This window comes from Petaurus breviceps, unplaced genomic scaffold (assembly GCF_028583685.1).
Source record: "Petaurus breviceps papuanus isolate PSGF00001 unplaced genomic scaffold, PetGlider_PUasm1.0 84, whole genome shotgun sequence".
In the NCBI taxonomy this organism is placed as follows: Eukaryota; Metazoa; Chordata; class Mammalia; order Diprotodontia; family Petauridae; genus Petaurus; species Petaurus breviceps.
The window spans coordinates 1,752,212-1,770,308 of NW_027186645.1; the positions used below are offsets into that span (position 1 = coordinate 1,752,212).

Consider the following 18,097-nt stretch of genomic DNA (forward strand, 5'->3'; position numbering starts at 1 on the left):
AAGGACTGAGGAGACATGGCTGTTATGCTGGTACTTTGTCTGTCTGTTTTGATGTTGTTTTGACAGATTCATCCATTGGTGAAGGATAGTGCTGTTGTTGCAGAGGATCTGGAACCTGGCTGTTGGTTCAGAAGCCATGAAGAAGGATTTTCTTGCTGTATGTTTATAGAAATCCTGGAAGAGGGTTTTGCTAACGTTTGCAGGGGTCCTAGGACTGTTCTGAAGACAGAGAATGAATTAATGAAGACACTGGCAATGTATCTTGTGGCCTTGATAAGCTTTGTCTCCCCAGGAACAAAGATCGCTGAGAACTTGCCTCGGATCAAGATGAAGAAAAGACCTCTCTTTGGGTATTAAATGCTGTGCTTAAGCTTGTTGTAAGTCTGGGGTAGATTCAATTGTGATCCAAGGGTGGGGAACTTTTGACTTTTTTGTGCTCTGTGATAGAACAAATGAATGTACTTTACTTATGATTGGAAACTAATCTCCATTTTGAGAAGAGGGGCTTTGTGGTTGACTAAATGAATGTACAGCCTAGGGGTGGGTATTTAGAATAGGGTCTTTGGGATTGACTAAATGAATTATAATGTCCAGGGGTGGAATAGTATTTGGAGATTATTGAATTATACTTGGTGAATGCTGTATTTTGAATGATGCTATATTTTGATTTTCTCTGTTCTTAATTTTTCACTGAATAAAATGGAGAGTACCTATGCTGGTATTTTGAACCTTGGGAAATTGACTTTGCTTGGCATTACAATACCAAAAACAAAAACGCTTGTTTGAATATGCCTCATAGTGAAAAATAAGAATCACAGGAGAGAAACAGAAACAAAACATTGTAATACTATGCTATAGACTTCCTACTCAAATTTAGAATATAGATTTTTTATTACAAATTACCCAAAAAAAGCACAATGGTAAGATACATTAGTGATAGAAGACTTCAACTATCAAGATATCTGCTTCTAAAATTATAACATCTGATTCTATTCATTTTAGCAGTTTTCCATTAATTCTCAGTTTCTTGCCTTGTTCTTCATAATCAATCTTTACTACAGTCATATTCAAGGCATTTTTGACATGCTTTGCTTATTATATTATCTACTGAAAGTAGAGAAACAATGAGAGCTGGTAGCCCAGATTTAAGAATTAGACAATGAGGCAAGTCCCCTAAAGGTCTCTTGCCCGATTCTCATGGAAGCGTAACAATAAACTTCTACAACTCTCACTCCAATTAAGCCTGAGACCTTGAATTCTTTCCAGACAATATTGCAGGTTTTCTGGTCTTAGATAAGATCAGAATTCCCGCTGAACCTATTGGGATCCCATCCCCCATCAATATGACAGAAATGGAAAATGATAAATATTGGAGAAGATGTGGGAAAATTGGAACACTAATGTATTATTGGGGGAGTGACAATTGATCCAACCATTCTGGAGAGCAATTTGGAACTACACCCAAAAGGTAATCAAACTGCATACCCTTTGCTCCAGCAATACCACTTCCAGGTCTGTATCCCAAAGAGATCATAAAAGGGGGAAAAGGACCCACATGTACAAAAATATTTATAGTAGCTCTTTTTGAGATGGCAAAGAATTGGAAATTTAGAGGATGCCCATAAATTGGGGAATGACTGAGTAAGCTGAGGCATATTAATGAAATGTAACACTATTGTGCTATAAGAAATGATGAGCAGACAGATTTCAGAAAAACCTGGAAAGCTTTACATGAACTGATGTTAAATGAAGTGAGCAGAACCAGGAGAACATTGTACATAGTAACAGCAACTTTGGGTGATAATCAACTATGATTGACTTAGCTCTTCCCAACAATACAATGATCCAAGATAATTCTAAAAGACTCATGATAGAAAATGCTATCCATATCCAGAGAAAGAGCTATGGAATCTGAATGCAGACAGAAACATGCTATTTTCACTTTCTTTGTTTTTTTTCATAGTTTTTTTCCCTTTTGCTCTGTTTCTTCTTTCACAACATGGCTAATGTTGTGAAATATATTTTACATGATTGTACATGTGTGACCTATATCAGATTGCTTGCCATCTTGGGGAGGAGGGAGAGGCGGGAAGGAGGGAAAAAAATTTGGAACTCAAAATCTTATAAAAAGCAAATGTTGAAAATTGTCTTTACATGTAATTGGAAAAAATAAAATGCTATTTACATAAAAAAGAAAAAAAAGAATTAGAGAATGAATTAGAAGAGACCTTATAGCCTAGATGTACTTGATCATGAATCATTCCTATAACAAAGGATTTTCTTGTCTCTGCTTGAAAACCTCCTATGAGGGAGGGCCCACTTCCTCCAATGACAACTTACTCCACTCTAACTCTAATCATTAGGGACCTTATTGTTACATCAGTCTAAAAATCTCCCTCTCTGTGATTTCCATCTATTACTACAAGTTTGCTCTCTGGGAATAAGTAGAATAAATATAATCCCTCTTCCACATGATAGTTTTTCAAAAACTGGAAGTGAGCTATTATTCTCTAAAATTTTCTCCTCCAGGTTAATCATCCCCACTTCTTTCAACTGATGCTTTGTATGGCATATTATCTAGTACTTTTACCCACTTCATTGCCTTCTTCTGGAAATGTTTTAGCTTTTCACTGACTTTCCTTTATATTTATTAACCAGAATTGAATATAATATTCCAAATGTGGGCTGGTAGGGACAGAGTATAATGGAATGGTGGCTTTCCTCATTATAAATATTTTTATAGCCTTGCATGACATTAACATTTTTGGCTGCCATGATACTCTGTTGATATATATTGATCTTCCAGGCTACCAAAACCCCCAAATCTTTTATTTCCCATCTTACAGGAAATGTTGTATAGACCTACACACACACACACACACACACATACACACATACATACACATACAACACACTCCATCCTTCATTTCTGAAAATGATTTTTTGAACCCAAGTGTAAGACTTTATTTTTATTACTTTTATGTTTAATTATATTATATTTTGATTAACATTCTAGCCTATTAAAATTATTCTGGAACCAATTGCCACCAAACATGGTAGTTATATCTCAAGGCTTCATGTCATCTTTAAATTTTATAAGCGTTCTATCTGCACTTTCATTGAAATTATTAATACAAACATTGGTCAGCACAAGGCCAAAGGACAGATCCAAGGGGCACACTATCCAAAGATCTCCCCTCCAAATTAACAAACAAAAACCCATTAAGGACTACTCTTTGGATTCAGACATTCAGTAAAGTCTAAATCCACCTAACAACTATTATCCAGTTCCTATATCTCCATCTTATCCACAAGGACCATATGTAAGACTTTGCCAAATATGTTGCTATAATCTAAGTATAACCTATGTTTGTGGCATTTTCCTCACTGAACAGTCTAGTAACCTTGAGGAAAAGGAAATGATGCTAGTTTGGTATGACCTGTCATAAAATGGATATACTGATTTTTTTTAGTAATAGTTATTGTATTTCTAGAATTTTCCTAATAGAAATCTAGCTCATTGATTATTGCAGAAGGAACTCTCCTTTTTTTTTGTAAATTGAGACCTACAACTATATACTTAGCAAAGGAAATGGATGATTACCTATGTAAGAGTTATTTAGTTTTTCCCACACCACCAGTTCAATTGATATAATGGAGATAATGAAGTGTTAATATGCTAACAAGTTGTTAAGTCCCTCTATACCTTCAAGAGCCTTGAAACCAGTTCCCAGAGTGAATTAAAGGAAGAAGTCTCATTGGTCAAACAAAACTTGGACATGCCTTTCAGGACATGCTTTAAGTATTTAAGGCTTAAGGGTAATTCAGGAGTTCCAGAGCAGGTTGAGGCTTGGGAGCACTGCATGGGGGAGAAAGGTATTTCTCTATTGCCCATGACATCTAGCAGTTACTTGCCCAGAGGGAGACGCCTCGTCCAGTCATTTGAAGGTTTTTTTAAAGGATTAGAGACAGGTATTACATTATCTCATTTGATCTTCACAACAACACTGTAAGATAGGTGTTAGTATTATGATCATATTATATACTAACAGCTGCCCTCAGCTAATCCAGAGGAAGTGCTATACTTAAAAAAATACAAAATATCCATTAACAAAACAAAAAAATTGAGAACTTTAACAAACCAGTCTCAGAGAGTGACATTGAATAAATCAAATAAAAACTAACAAAGAAAAAGGTATTTGATGGATTTACAAGTGAATTCTAGAAAACATTTAAAGGGCAACTATTATCTGTGCTACAAAAATTATTCTTAATGATTGAGGGAAAAACCACACACTCTACCAAACTCTTTTTGTGGGAGAAATATGGTCCAAATTGCTAAACCAGGGAGGGATAAAGCAGTGAAAACTGGGACATTTGTCACATTTCTCATATTCACCAAGATCATTCCAGTCTCTCATTTCTGACTATTAGATGTCTCTAACTGAATATCCCATAGCTTTCTTAAATTCAGCATATCTAAAATGGAATTTACTGATTTTTCCCAAAATGAGCTCTTCTTCCACACTTTCCTAATTCTGTAAAGTACCCCATCTTTCTAGTTACCCAGATTATAATCTTAGAGGCATTTATGACTTTTTCCTCTCCATTATCCTGCACCCCACCCCATATGTAATTAGTTGTCAATTTTTTTTTCTAACTCCACAAGAGAAGTATCAAATACCCCAGTGTGGCCTGAACCAGATTATAATGCAATTGGGAAGTATTTTTAAAAATAAAATAAAACAATGTTTTAACATGTGGTTTTCTAAGTCATTTACTAGAGGGCAGAGATCCTTACGTGTAGTTTAGAGGCCCCTGCTTCTATTTGAGTTTGACATCAGTGCTCTACAACACCTCTTACAACCATTCCCTTCTTTCTATTGACCTAGCCACCATCCTGTTATAGGCCCTCATGATTTTTCACCTGAACTCTTGAACTGGCCTCCTCATGGGTCTGCCTACCTCTTCTCTCTGGTCCATTTACCATGCAACTACCAAAATAATCTTCCTAAAGCACAGGTCTCACCTACCACTCTCCTACTCCAAAAATTTCATTGATTCCAAAAATGCCTCTAAGATAAGCAGTGAGCTACTCAGCCCTTTGCAATGCAGTTCCAGGACATGACATTAATTTCACATTGCTTACTTTCATGCCTTCTACTGGTCCTGCCAAACTGGCTGGAAGGAAGGAAGAAAGGAACCAAGTATTTATTAAGCTGATGATCAGTTTTGATGGAGGGAAAGTTGCCCCTGCAGGAAGCAGTAAGAGGACCATCAAGATCACATATTTAGGCTGTTGGCGCTGAGCCATGACCCAGTTTTGTACCATCTGCACTAATCTATCCAAAGTAACAGGTAGGATCACAGATTTGGAGTGGAAAGTGATATTAGAGAGTCGTTGGAGTCTTGTGCCTCCAAATCCAGAATTCTTTCCACTAGAATCAGATAGTGGTATTTTTTTTAAAAGGAAGAAAACTCTTCAGTACTGGCTTATTTGTCATGTCCCAATGACTATGCCTAGATTTCCATCACCTGGGGTGGGGATTCAGCTCAGTTCCTGGAATTAGATAGGGAACTTTAGTTTAAATGATCATACTTATTCAGCTTCCCTTTCTGGCATGTGCCTTGTTTGGGTTTTGGAGTAGCACAAATATACAACTATAGACTCACATAGAGAATCAGAGAACATTAACCACCAAAATTTTCTCTTTACTGTGCCACACTTCTTCAATCTGCTATGGAAATAATCTATCATAATAATACTGTATACTGGCAATGCCAAGATGACTAGACTAAAATTGTTCAGTGGTCTAATGCAATATTATATGGGCATGCTTTTTTTCATTTTTTAAATAAATATTTTATTTTTTTTTATTTTACACCTTTTCCCTATGTGTATCCTTTATACCACCATCCCTACAGAGCTAGCCATCCATTTTAACAAAAAAGAAAAAAAGAGTTGTCTGGCAAAATCAACCAACACATCAATTCTGAAAGTACAGGCAGTATTCCATAACCACAGGGGTGATGTCCTGAGAGAGAACTGAAGGGATAAGGGATGAAAGATAATGGTGAGGACAAAGATCAGGATTTGGTATTGGAAATCTAATGGAGAGATGGAAAGTTAATAGATTTATGATCAGAGAAGTGAATTTCAGAGTTCATGTACATGGAAGTGGTGCATTTGTGGGTGATGACAAGATCAAGGCATTACCATCTTTGTGTATACCTGAGGTGGGGTGGAGGAGTGGGTCATGGGAAATGAGTAGGATGAAGAAGTGGAAGGTTAGGTTGTTTGAGGGAGTAGCAATATGCAGGAAAAAGGGTTGGGCAAGAGAAGATTTATGAGCCAGGTGCTGAACTTATTGAGAAAGGAAGAGGAACGTCCTGGGGATCTAAAGACAATATCTACTAAGATTTTGATTGACTGGTAGATGTGGGTTATATCAACTTCAAAGGAGGAGAAGTAACTTGGTAATAGTTTTAGAGTGAAGCTAGAAGTGGCAATGGGGAGCAAAGAGTATTTTAATTCCTTCATCTTGACCAGTGAGTCAAGGGGAATGAGTGAAAGTATAACCAGTGCTAGAAAGGGTAGACAGGAGGCTGTATCAACAGGAGGGAACCAGGTTTCAGTAAGAGCTGAAAGATGTGAATGAGTGAGAAAGGAAAAGATTTGAGATGCAAGCAAGTTTATTAACAATGGATCTGGCATTTGAGAAGACACAGTGGAAAGGATGAGTTGCATTTGGCTGAGACTTTGAGGGAGGGTGGATTAAGGGGAATGGGAATAAAGAATCAGGTAGTAGGAAATGGGGAATCAGGTTTGGATAGTGACCTACGAAGGTTCAGAATCACTGGAATGTGGAGGATATGACTAGGTGGGAGTTTGTTAATCACTAAGTAAAACAATTAAAGAGATTTTCAAAATAATCATTTCAAAAGAGTATCATTATTGCTGTTATTGTTATTCAAGGAAATCACAAGTTCTAGACCTCAGTAACAATAACAATATCAATTAGGAAATAAGAACCATCTCACATAACCCTTGTTTCAGAGGCTGCCTCTTGATGTGACAGTCAGGGTATATAGTTTGTTGATTTCTCACTTTGCTTTGTTGTCCCCACCCAGGCGGAACCTGTGAAAATTAGATTCTGATGCTTCTCAAAGGGTAAGCACCACCTCTTTTTACAAGGGCTGAGGTTTTCAAATCACAAAATGTAAAAGTTTTTTTTTTTCCAAATTAATGAACACAAACCACAGATAGTGGAGACCTCTCCCAAAGCAAACAACCCTCTCTTTAGAGACTTGTATAGTCTCCATGAATATAGCGCTGTACTTAAGGAATTACAATACTGTACTCCAGCAAGGAGGGGAGGATGGGGTGTGTTGTTCTCCATTTCTCTCCTTTTGCTGCCACCTAGAATTCCCCACAGGTAACAATGGGTTTTGATCAGTCCTCTCAGGCTGTACTCATTCTGTAGCTCTTTTTTTACAGGTCATCTTCTTCCACTCCTGTTTCTTTGCTTCCTAAACTCAAGTCCCAGGGTCATGATCCTCTATAACTCTTTTCATAATGCCCACAGTTTTGTCACTCTCCAACAAAGGATGCTTCTTGCCTTTACCAAGTGACCAACTGTATAGCTGCCGACTCATATGGAGGGACCACTCTGTAGTCACTGACTTACCTGATTATGTCTCTAATTTTAAAAATACACCTCAGTACCAACTTCAGGTCAGAGTACCACTATTCCTTTTAAAATATACTTTTTGAGACCCACAGCCATTGACCTCTCTTGCCAGAGAGTATCTAATGTATTATGGAAATGGTCCCTTCTTAGACTGTTCAAACGTTTCTGTCTGCAACCCCAGTCAAGGTTATGGTTAGTAAGAACCTAAATTACTCTTTCTCTGATACTTACTTCTTTCATCCTATTCCCTTCAGAGCAACTGGACTGGGTTATTCAAATTATTTTAGAACCATTTTCCGGAAGATTTCCAAATGAGAAAGAAGAGCAGAATCTATTAGCTGCTATTGCCTTGACTCTAGCATTATATTAAAGGAAAAGGAAAGCCATAACACTCACTATGTTTAAATGTCAATCTAAGATCTTACAGTTTTAGAATTTTAGATCTCCGAAGTTTCTTTGAAATTGTTGCACAGTAGAAAGTGAAATGAATTGAGAATAAAAAGACCTTGTTTTTAATCCTTGGCTCTACTGCTAAATGGGGTTAGATTTATCACTTCTCTTGGATTCCTTTTCCTTGTTTGTGCAATGATGGAGTTGGACTAGATAATGTCCAATATTCTAGTTCCTTCTAGTTTCAAAATATTACGCTTCTTTAAGCTTGATTATCTCCATTGTTACTCATGCTGTTAGTTTGATGGGCTCCTTCCTATCAGAAACATTAGTAAGCATCTGTAGTCATGACCTTCCCAGTGTGTTCAGAGCATGGTTTTATTTATAATCCCATTGGTTTTTAATGGTCATTATCAGCTGGATCTTAATGTTGCATATTTACTCTATTTTTCTCTTTGTCATTTTACCAAATAGCTATTCTTTCACTGGACTTGTTTCCATCAATACAATAAATATACCACAGATTTAGCTCATTTTCAACCATTTCCCTGTACTTTGCCTTATACTTACATATTTTTCTCAAGTTCAGCAAAGAGAAAATTATGCTGTCAGAGCAAAGTGAAAACTAAAGGAGATTTTACACCAAAGTCCTTGTTCTAGTGCCTGTGAGTACTTTCAAGTGCTTCCTATTTTGGGAAGTTTAGATTGTAGTGACTTTGAATATGTTGGACACACAAAAGTAAATTCTCAGATACTCTGCTGTTCAGCCAACTCATTCACTGTCCAAATAGAGATGTAGGTTTCCTCTCTAAGTTCCTGATGTGGTTAACTCTTGGAATACTGTAGCAGCAAGCACCCCAAGCGTCCTCAGGGTTTGCTGCCAATACAGGTTCTTGGATCTGCTTTGATAAAGGAAAGCAACTCAAAATAGGTTAACAAGCTTACTTTAATCAGTCAAACATATATCGTTTACCTAGTTCAGGGGAAAGAGGTCAGCACCCCGAACTTCAGAATATACAGACAGAATTATCAAGACAGAAACAGATCAAGTAGACAGATTTCCAAACTGTCCAACCATTACATCCATACCAAACAACATCTGGGTTTCAACATCTGGGTTTCAAAGCCGGGGGGCTCTGAACAACGGCTTCCCATAATCCAGATCAAATCACAGAACACATCTCAAAAGTGAGCCCCAAAACAAAGCTACACATCAGGGCTTATATAGCCTTCTCCTGGCTCAGAGAATGTAACAACCTTATTGACTCACTGGCCAATCAAGAAGTATCTACTGAAAAACAAGCCTCCCACCCCAGGCTCCAGGTGCACTTTAGCCTAGGGGCAGGGAAGATCTTTAAATTTACATTCCCATTACAAATACTTAGATTATTACCAATTCAAAGGTAAAACTATGGAGTATGTTGAATTTGATATATAGGTCCTTTGTGAATGAATGTGCTTGAACAACCCTGACCTTCTAATCAATTATTCCAAGAACAGAAAAATTAGTCTGCTTCATTGCATGATCACTTTTTTAAGTACATAGAAAAACCTTTATCTCACATTATTAAATAGTATATAAGTAATACTTGATCTTTCCTGGTATCATTCTTAAAAAGTCTTCTAAGTATCCAGATATCATTCTTCAAAACCTCCAGCCATTCTAGACATTAAGGAACCAGGGAAGTTTTCATGAAAATGTCAGACAAGTCAGTAAATGCTGAAAGCAGTAGGCCTTTAGTAGATGTGTTTTTATTTAAAGAAGGGAAAGCATAAGGTTTTAAATGAGACACCTAAGGTGGAGGAGGGACCATCAGAGCGACACAAGGGGCAGTCAAAGATAGAATAAGGGAGGTCACCAAAACCTTGGGCATGATAGTTTTTGGAGCACAGCAGAAAGAGGAAGGGACTTAGCAATAGTCTATAAGAGGTTGCATCCTGGACTTGGTATATGTTAAGCCCTCATTACTCTTCTAATTTGATATGAGAGATTCCTAAGTCTTTCATTATGTCTCCATAAGAACAATTCAATGACACAGGTTAGGACTATGAGTTTCACAGGGAGGGGCAAATTCTTGGTGAAGTGCATTGCATTAATTACCTATGTCAAATGGGACTAGGGATTGGGCAGTTAAGCCTCCATCCCCCACTCTACAAGCATGGTGTGGAAGTTTCCAGTATGAAGCAAGATAAGGGGAAGGAGTATAGAGTAGAGGGAGTATACTGGGGTGAGGGGAAAGGTTAGGGACTGCAAATCTGAGATGTATTTTGGAACTACCACAGTACTCAAAGTAGAAATTATAGAGTCACATAATTTAGAACTGAAATGAGAGGCCATCTAGTGAGTAGTTTAACGTCCTCACAGGATTCATATAATTTAGAGCTGGAATGGACCTTTAGAGAACATTTAACACAACCACCTTGTTGTATAGATGAAGAAGCTGTGGTCCAAAGAGGTTAAAGGACTTGTCCCAAGTCACATAGTTGATAAAAACCCAATCAGGGATTCTAATCCAGTTCCTTTGATTACAAATTCAAATTCTTTCTAGAATACCACCACTGCCAACTGTTGTAAGTCAAAACTTTCTAAAAGAAACTGTATGATAAAAAGGGATTATACTTCTGACTAAAAGCTTGACATCCTACTTTTTATAGAAATGAGTCAGTTTTTATACAGTTCAGTTCTAGTAGTATATGGATTCACTGGTCATCAGGCAAGGAGCTTGCATTCAAAAAACCAACAATTAAGTTAATATTTCTAGATGGTCAAAAACATTGTGATTAGCACCTTCTGGTCCCTTCCCTACAATTTAGTTGAAGTTATTGCAAAAGCAGAAAAGCAGTCACATTAGATTGTAGTGATTTATACTATGAAAAAGACTCACCTACATATATCACATCTTAGCCCATCCTTGACAAAAACAAGGGAAGGGACTGAGCCCGGGGGGCGGGTAGCTTATTCCTGTTAATATCTCAAAAGTTATCTTCTCAACTTGTGGACATGAATAAAGTAGATATTATTCCCATTTATTTTATTTATTTGTTTTTTTAAAGCAATTGGGGGTAAGTAACTTGCCCAAGGTTGCACAGCCAGTTTTTTTTTGTGTAGGTGTTAAGTATCTGAGGCTGGAAATGATCCCGGGCCGGTGCTCTTACTCACTGCTCCACATAGCCGCCCCATATTATTCCCATTTAACAGATGAGGAAACTAAGACATAGAGGAATCAACTGACTTGCTAAAGATGATTCAGGTTGCTAGTGGCAGAACTTGAGCCAGCTCCTAGCCATGTTCTCTTTTTACTGTCTTAGTAATATAAGAGAAAGTTGGTGCACATGAAATGCATAGGCAAAGGACAAACAAGTAATGAAATATCTGGTGGGGGGTGTGGTCAGATTTTTACAAAAAGTTTTCTGCATCTTTAGGTTTTTTCAGTAGCTTAAGTCTAAGAGTTAATTGAAAGGAGAAGAAAAAACAAGATCTCTTTTTTATTGTTTGTTGATTTTACAAAACTAAACAAATTGCAGCCTTAAGGGCTCTTTATTAATAAGTTATCTTTCAGTCACATATTAAAGAAGGACCAGAATTTAATAATACATCCAAGGACCAAGCTGCATCAAATGACACAGTGTATTTCTTCCACAAGACAAAGAAAACAGAAGTAATAGGAAAATATGTTTATTTCAAGGTAAAATTATAATATCTATTTGTAATTATTTATATTTAAATGGTATTAACAAAGATAAAAGGAAATATAGTAAAATATCAATGATGTACCTGGTACTTTTGGTATTAAGATCATACAAGATTACTTGATAGATACAACCATAAAAATGAATTTTGTTCAATTTCTGACTACCAATATTAAGTAAAATATAAAATAGGGAGACTCATGCTAACCAAAAGTCCTCGTTCTTGTCATGGATAATGTCCACAATGGAAGAAGGATTTTTCTAGGGACATTGAAATCCTCTAGATATTTTGTTTGTGCTTGATACCAACCTAAAATATCCATGCAGGAAAATAATAAATGAATGAAGAATGTCTGTTGCCTAGATAATAAATTGACCCATTGATCCAGCCATTTTGAATAGAATTTGAATACTGCAAATAGACAATGAGCAGGCCTCAAATTGAATAAGAGCAAGAGAATTAGCTCTGGGTTGTATCTGGAAACTACTGTAGCACTTTAGAGACTACAAACCATTTTTCAAAATTAAAACAAAAATCTTTTAACATGTGTTGCAATGGAAAGAATGCTGGATATGGCATCAGTGATTGAGTTCAAATCCTATGTCTGCCATTTACTACCTTGTGACAAGTCATTTAACCTCTCTGGGTCTCAAATTTCTCATCTAAAAATGTGTAGGTTAGACTAGATGACCTCTAAAGTTCATTCCATAGGGTCATATAATTAAAGCTGGAAGAGAACTCAGAGGTCTTTTAGTCCAGCATCTTATTTTTCAGTTGAGGAAACTGAAATCTGGATGTTAAGTGACTTATCCAGGATAATAAAGGTAGTAAGTTGCAGAACCCAAGCATTTGAATCCCAAATCCAGCACTCTTTCCAGGGTATCATGATGGAAATCCATGATCCTGATTATCTTCCAATATGGTTGTGAATAATGGAAAGCACTTTCTCCAAAGAATAAAAACTATAAATGACTCTAAGGGCAATGGAGCAAGACATGGCAGAAACAAATAGCCCAAAGCATAATTATCAATAATGATGTGTACACAAGAAATGGCATAGAAGGTATCAACCCAGAAATGAATGACCAGAAAAGGAGGTTAGCTAGTCATGACAGTAAAATATAATGGAATAACAGAATAAGAGCTGCACTGGCGTTCATATAAGGCTAAAAAACCTAGAGAAAGTCCTCTAACTTTGGAAAATTTATAGGAGGATATGAAAAAGAATCACTCAGGATGAGAAGACTTGAGTAGGTCACAATCTGTTCCTTGGAGTGAATGTCCACATTGATGAGCTCACAGAGCCATTAAAGTGTAAGACCACAAATATTCTACTAAATAAAGTATAAACAGTCTAAACTGTACAGAGAAGACAGTGTAGTAAGTAGAGAAATGGTCTTGGGATCAGGTTCAAGTTCTTTTTCTGACGTCAATGTGATCACGAACATGTCACTTAACCTTTAAGTAACCCAGGCTATTAACTCTGAGACTATAAGTTTCAGAATTTGTATTACTGGAGAAGTCTCCACACTGGGAATTCCTAATGCCAATGAAATCACTAGACCAAACAAAAAAAAAACTGTAGTCTTCTAAAGTGTTTATACATCAATTAAATAGGGCATGAGTAATTCAATTGTACAAACTCAATTCAATTTACCAAATAATTATTAAGGACCTACAAATGCACAAGGCACTGTGCTAGGCACTAGAAATACAAAGACAGATATGACACAGACCATGATTTCAAACAGAGTATAATATGATATAGACTCGTATTGAAAATTCTTATCTCCTTTATTAATATTTCTAGCTCTGATTTTTATTTCAGTGAAGGAGGAAGTTAAGTACGACACAGATTTCTTTGGCCCTACTCTATGAGGTGAGGTATATTACACTTTATACTTCTCCTTTGGGTTCTCAAGTACCCTGATGAGATTGGGGGGGATGGTGAGGGGGTGGAAAGAGCCTATTGCCATCCATTGGCTCAAGTTCCTCACTGATTGTGTTCATACAATTGCAATCATTTCTGGGGAGCAGTAAATAGGTAGTGTAACTAGTTCCATTTAACCACTCTACATCAGAAGTGTGCGGTTAGTGAAGTAAATAGAAGCTTGGAGTCAGGAAGATGTGAGTTCAAATCCAGTCTTAGACATTTACTAACTATGTAACCCTGGTCAAGTTACTTAACTGCTATCTGCCTCATTTTCCTCAACTATAAAATGGGCTCATAATAACATTTACCTCTCAGTGTTGTGAGATAATATTTGTAAGGCATTTAGCACAGTGCTTGGCATATAGGCACTTAATAAATCCTTGTTTTCATTCTTCCTCCCAGATTCATTTTTATTAAGGACTATTTATTTCTAAAATATAGCAAGAACAAATCAACAAATATACACCCAATATCTTGGAGAAAATAATATACCTTATGCCACCTTGGTCTCTGGGGAGGAGAAACAGATTAGGCTCACAATTTAATTCAATTTGATATAGTCAAGATGAGGGAGTGAGGGGAAATATTAGAGTCTCACTTTTCTTTTCCCACCTCTTCAGCAAAGATCTTGAAAATGCATCAGGCTGAATTCTAATCAAGAAAGCCCAGAAAAGGTCACAGGGAGTCATTTTTCTAACCCATTTAAGGAGATGGATAGAGAAGTCTGGAGAAAGGGTCTGGTCAGGAGTGTGCATAGCTATGGTAGTGGCAAGAAGCATTCCAGTATCCAGAAACTGAGGACCAAGACAAGGCACCAGAAAGAGATCTCAGGAGATCCTTGAACAATTGCTAGGTACAGGAACAGGGGTCATCTTATAGCAATGTCACCTACCACTCAGTACAAGGTCAAGGATCCAAGATAAAAAGAAATCATGGCCCTAGCTGTACAGTGAGCACAGAACACAGCATCCTAGACAAAAGGGGAGTTGTCAGTTCAGTCACTCTGAACATAAAGATTCTCTCAGAGGACAAATAGTAGTTGAATCAGACAGCAATCTACTGAAACAAAGAATCAGAGACAAGCCAGTAGACTCAAACCTGGGTTAGAAACTTGCAAAGCTCAGACCAGGAGGGCAGGGAACAGACTTCCCTTCAGATAACATCACTTTGTGGAATGGAAGGCTTGCAGGCCCCCAGCCACAGAAATAGAAGGATATAAGAAGATAGATGATCAGGCCAGACATCCCTCCAAGAAGTATGCAGAGCCCAGCACTAACATAAAATCCAAAGATAGTAAGATGGAAGAATGAGTGAAAAAAAAGAATCCAGTCATAAAGAGCTATTATGGCAACAGGGAAGTTCAAGACACTAATAAAGAACAAGAGAATTACTTGAAAACATCTGCAAGCAAAGCCTCAGAGAAAATAATGGGACATGTCTAACAAAAATTCCTAGAAGAGTGAAAAGTAAGAGTTAAAGAAGGAGCTAAAAATTATTGCAAAAACCAGTTCAGAGCAGTAGAGGAAAGAATGGAAAAGGAGATAAAAGTTAGGGAAGAAAGATATAGGAAAAAGAATTCATTGATTGGAAATAGAAGCACAAAACCTAATCCAAGAAAATATCTCCTTGACAATTAGAATTGGTCACATGGAAGCTAATTATTCCAAGAGACATCTAGAAATAATAGAACGAAGTCAAAGCACTGAAAAAAATAGAAGAAAATGTGAAATATCTCACAGGAAAAACAGCTGACCTAAAAAGCACATTGAGGAGAAAAAAATTTAAGAATTAGCAAACTATCTGACAGCCATGGACAAAAAAGAACATAGACATGATAGTTCAAGAAATCATAAAAGAAAACTGCCTTTATATCTTTAGGACCAAAAGACAAAGTAAAAGTTGAAAGAATTTGCCAATTATCTCCTGAAAAAAACCCAAATGGAAACTCTCAAAGATATTATAACCAAAATCTAGGGCTCCCAGGACATGGAAAAAATATTACAAGCAGCCACAAAGAAAGAATTCAAGTCCTGAGAAGCCACAGTCAGGACCATTCAAGATTTAGCATCTATCACCCTACAGAAGCAGAGAGCTCAGAATATGACATATCAGAAGGCAAAGAAATCAGGCTTACAAAAATGAATAATCTGCACAGAAAATTTGAGTATAATCCTATAATGAAGAAATGGATCTTTAATGAAATAGAAGACTTTCAAGCATTCCTGGTGAAAAGACCAGATTTGGGTAAAAAAAAATTGATATACAAACACAGGGATCAAGATAAGGATAAAAAAGTAAATGCGTGAGAAATTATAAGGGATTAAACAGGGTTAAAATATTTACATTATTATATGGGAGGTGATATATGTGGTCCCTCAGACCTTACCAAAACCAGAGGTCAGAGAAGGAGTCTAATTAGATAGAGGGCCTAGATGGGATCCTGTTGTATTTAGGTGATCTCAAAAGAAGAATGGGATGGGTGGGGAAGAGAAGTACACTGGGAGAGGGCTAAAGGGAGAGGAAAAATGGGGAAAATTATCTCATAAAAATAAGGTTAAAATAGTTTATATAACAAAGAAGGGGTAGTGAGGTGAGGGTGTAGATGACACTTGAACTTCACTCTCGTCTAAACTTGTTAAAGAAGGGACAAATACACATACACATACAATTAGCTACAGAGATAAATCTTTCACCAAAGGCAAATGGGAAGGAAAGGGGCTGAGGGAAAAGTGAGGAATGGAGCAAGGATAGACTAAGGGAGATATTAGTCAGAAGTAAAACATTCTCTTAAAGAGGGGGCAAAGGAAAAAAAAAGAGAGAAGAATAAGTTTAATGGAATAAGATGGAGGGAAATAATGATCATAACTGGGATTCAATAAAATGGAAGGCAATAGCAGAATAGATTAGAAACTTCTCATCAATGTAAACAAATTGGGCATTCAGTGAAAAAAAAAACAAACAAACCAGAAAACCAACATATTAAAACTTTTTAAGATTAAGATTTTAAAAGATTTTGAATTAAGATTTTGAAAATCAAAAGAGAGGCCAACAAAAGTGAATTATATTTGGACCTATTCTTTAAAAAATAGATATCATTAGCTAATTTGATTAAGAAAAATAAAGAAGAAAAACAAATCACCAGTATAAAAAAATGAAAAGGTAAATTTAAAACCAATGAAGAAGAAGAAAAAAAAGCAATTATTAGGAGCTTTTTCATCCAACTATATGCCAATAAAACTGACAATCTAAATGAAATGGATGAATATGTAGAAAAATATTAATTGTCTAGATTTATAGGGTAGGAAACGGAATACTTAAACAATCCTACCCAGAAAAAAGAAATTTAAATAACCATAAATAAACTCACAAAGAAAAACTCCAGGACCAGATGAATTCATAAGTGAATTCTACCAAAAATTTATAGAACAATTAATTCTACTTCTATGTAAATTATTTGGGGAAAATAGATAAAGAAGAGATCTCATCAAATTCCTTCTATGACACAAATATGGTTTGTTTTGATACCTAAACCAAGGAGAGTCAAAACAGAGAAAGAAAACTATAGACCAATTGTCCTAATTAATATTGATGCAAATTTTTAAAATAAAATATTAGTAAGCAAACTATAGCCATTTATCACAAAGATCATACACTATAACCAGGCAGAATTTATACTAAGAATGCAGGACTAGTTCAATCATAATTAACTATGTTAATAACAAACCCAACAAAAATTATATGATTATTGCAATAGATGCTGAAAGATTTTTGACAAAATGCAATACCCATTCCTTAAAAAAAAACCCAGAAAGCATGGAAATTAATGGAACTTCCCTTAAAATGGTAAGAATATCTATCTCAAACCAAGAGCAAGCATTATCTGTAATAGGGATAATCTATAAACTTTTCCAATAAGATCAGGAGTGAAGCAAGGATGTTCATTATCACCACTACTATTCAATATTGTACTAGAATGTGCTAGCTATAGCAATAAGATAAGAAAAATAAACTGAAGGAATAAGCACAGGCAAAAAAGAGATAAAACTATCACTTTTTATAGCTACTATGGTGATAATTTATAGATAATATGGATATACTTAAGAGAACCCTAAAGAGTCAACTAAAAATCTAATCAAAATAATTACTTCAACAAAGTTGCAAGATATAAAATAAACTCACAAAGTCATTAGCATTTCTATGTATTACCAACAAAATCTAGCAGGAAGAAATAAAGAAATTCTCTTTAAAATAAATACAGATAACATAAAATACCTGGAAATCTAACTGCCAAGAGACAGAGAACTATATGAACAGCATTACAAAATACTTTACCCACAAATAAAGATAGGTCTAAGTAAATGGAGAAGTATAAATTGCTCATAGGTAGACCAA

The 18,097-nt window shown here is 36.1% G+C and overlaps 1 long non-coding RNA gene across 1 annotated transcript in view; it reads right to left on the reverse strand.

Moving 5' to 3' along the window:
- Positions 1-18,097, reverse strand: part of LOC138176185 (uncharacterized) — a 61,231-nt gene that overhangs the window by 34,303 nt on the left and 8,831 nt on the right. The gene's annotated exons all lie outside the window — the stretch shown is intronic.